The sequence below is a fragment of the Siphateles boraxobius genome, unplaced genomic scaffold (assembly GCF_051911475.1).
Source record: "Siphateles boraxobius isolate OS27281-9 unplaced genomic scaffold, OSU_SipBor_1 312, whole genome shotgun sequence".
Classification (NCBI taxonomy): Eukaryota; Metazoa; Chordata; class Actinopteri; order Cypriniformes; family Leuciscidae; genus Siphateles; species Siphateles boraxobius.
Genome location: NW_027508934.1, coordinates 37,501 through 40,000, shown reverse-complemented (window position 1 = coordinate 40,000; position 2,500 = coordinate 37,501). Strand labels below are relative to the sequence as shown.

Here is a 2,500-nt window from a genome sequence, read left to right as displayed (position 1 = left end):
TCTTCAGAGAGCATGAAAGAGTTTGAGTTTTTTCAAAAGTTCTTCTTAGTTTAAAAAAAAGAGTCCCTGAGCTTCTTCAGAAAGCCTTTAAAAGTCTCTGAGATTCTTCAGAGAGCATGAAAGAGTTTGAGTTTTTTCAAAAGTTCTTCTTAGTTTAAAAAAAAGACTCACTGAGCTTCTTCAGAAAGCCTTTAAAAGTCTCTGAGATTCTTCAGAGAGCATGAAAGAGTTTGAGTTTTTTCAAAAGTTCTTCTTAGTTTAAAAAAAAGAGTCCCTGAGCTTCTTCAGAAAGCCTGTAAAAGTCTCTGAGATTCTTCAGAGAGCATGAAAGAGTTTGAGTTTTTTCAAAAGTTCTTCTTAGTTTAAAAAAAAGACTCACTGAGCTTCTTCAGAAAGCCTTTAAAAGTCTCTGAGATTCTTCAGAGAGCATGAAAGAGTTTGAGTTTTTTCAAAAGTTCTTCTTAGTTTAAAAAAAAGAGTCCCTGAGCTTCTTCAGAAAGCCTTTAAAAGTCTCTGAGATTCTTCAGAGAGCATGAAAGAGTTTGAGTTTTTTCAAAAGTTCTTCTTAGTTTAAAAAAAAGACTCACTGAGCTTCTTCAGAAAGCCTTTAAAAGTCTCTGAGATTCTTCAGAGAGCATGAAAGAGTTTGAGTTTTTTCAAAAGTTCTTCTTAGTTTAAAAAAAAGAGTCCCTGAGCTTCTTCAGAAAGCCTTTAAAAGTCTCTGAGATTCTTCAGAGAGCATGAAAGAGTTTGAGTTTTTTCAAAAGTTCTTCTTAGTTTAAAAAAAAGACTCACTGAGCTTCTTCAGAAAGCCTTTAAAAGTCTCTGAGATTCTTCAGAGAGCATGAAAGAGTTTGAGTTTTTTCAAAAGTTCTTCTTAGTTTTCTTCATTAATGGTCTAACCTTTTAAATTGCCCAATTTTGGCAGCAGTTTTCGCTTACGGCCATACCACCTTGGTCATGCCCGATCTCGTCTGATCTGGGAAGCTAAGCAGGTTCGGGCCTGGTTAGTACTTGGATGGGAGACCGCCTGGGAATACCAGGTGCTGTAAGCTTTTTTGATTTAAAAAAAAAAAAAAAAAAAAAGAGTCCCTGAGCTTCTTCAGAAAGCCTTTAAAAGTCTCTGAGATTCTTCAGAGAGCATGAAAGAGTTTGAGTTTTTTCAAAAGTTCTTCTTACTAAAAAAAAAGACTCACTGAGCTTCTTCAGAAAGCCTTTAAAAGTCTCTGAGATTCTTCAGAGAGCATGAAAGAGTTTGAGTTTTTTCAAAAGTTCTTCTTAGTTTAAAAAAAAGAGTCCCTGAGCTTCTTCAGAAAGCCTTTAAAAGTCTCTGAGATTCTTCAGAGAGCATGAAAGAGTTTGAGTTTTTTCAAAAGTTCTTCTTAGTTTAAAAAAAAGACTCACTGAGCTTCTTCAGAAAGCCTTTAAAAGTCTCTGAGATTCTTCAGAGAGCATGAAAGAGTTTGAGTTTTTTCAAAAGTTCTTCTTAGTTTAAAAAAAAGAGTCCCTGAGCTTCTTCAGAAAGCCTTTAAAAGTCTCTGAGATTCTTCAGAGAGCATGAAAGAGTTTGAGTTTTTTCAAAAGTTCTTCTTAGTTTAAAAAAAAGACTCACTGAGCTTCTTCAGAAAGCCTTTAAAAGTCTCTGAGATTCTTCAGAGAGCATGAAAGAGTTTGAGTTTTTTCAAAAGTTCTTCTTACTAAAAAAAAAGACTCACTGAGCTTCTTCAGAAAGCCTTTAAAAGTCTCTGAGATTCTTCAGAGAGCATGAAAGAGTTTGAGTTTTTTCAAAAGTTCTTCTTAGTTTAAAAAAAAGAGTCCCTGAGCTTCTTCAGAAAGCCTTTAAAAGTCTCTGAGATTCTTCAGAGAGCATGAAAGAGTTTTAGTTTTTTCAAAAGTTCTTCTTAGTTTAAAAAAAAGACTCACTGAGCTTCTTCAGAAAGCCTTTAAAAGTCTCTGAGATTCTTCAGAGAGCATGAAAGAGTTTGAGTTTTTTCAAAAGTTCTTCTTAGTTTAAAAAAAAGAGTCCCTGAGCTTCTTCAGAAAGCCTTTAAAAGTCTCTGAGATTCTTCAGAGAGCATGAAAGAGTTTGAGTTTTTTCAAAAGTTCTTCTTAGTTTAAAAAAAAGAGTCCCTGAGCTTCTTCAGAAAGCCTTTAAAAGTCTCTGAGATTCTTCAGAGAGCATGAAAGAGTTTGAGTTTTTTCAAAAGTTCTTCTTAGTTTAAAAAAAAGACTCACTGAGCTTCTTCAGAAAGCCTTTAAAAGTCTCTGAGATTCTTCAGAGAGCATGAAAGAGTTTGAGTTTTTTCAAAAGTTCTTCTTACTAAAAAAAAAGACTCACTGAGCTTCTTCAGAAAGCCTTTAAAAGTCTCTGAGATTCTTCAGAGAGCATGAAAGAGTTTGAGTTTTTTCAAAAGTTCTTCTTAGTTTAAAAAAAAGAGTCCCTGAGCTTCTTCAGAAAGCCTTTAAAAGTCTCTGAGATTCTTCAGAGAGCATGAAAGAG

The 2,500-nt window shown here is 34.2% G+C and overlaps 1 non-coding gene across 1 annotated transcript; it reads left to right on the top strand.

Annotated features, from left to right (window-relative positions):
- The first annotated feature begins 936 nt into the window (after nucleotides 1–936).
- Nucleotides 937–1,055, top strand: LOC143697823 (5S ribosomal RNA). Its single transcript, XR_013186839.1, has one exon. It is a non-coding gene; the product is annotated as a 5S ribosomal RNA (ribosomal RNA).
- The last annotated feature ends 1,445 nt before the right edge of the window (nucleotides 1,056–2,500 follow it).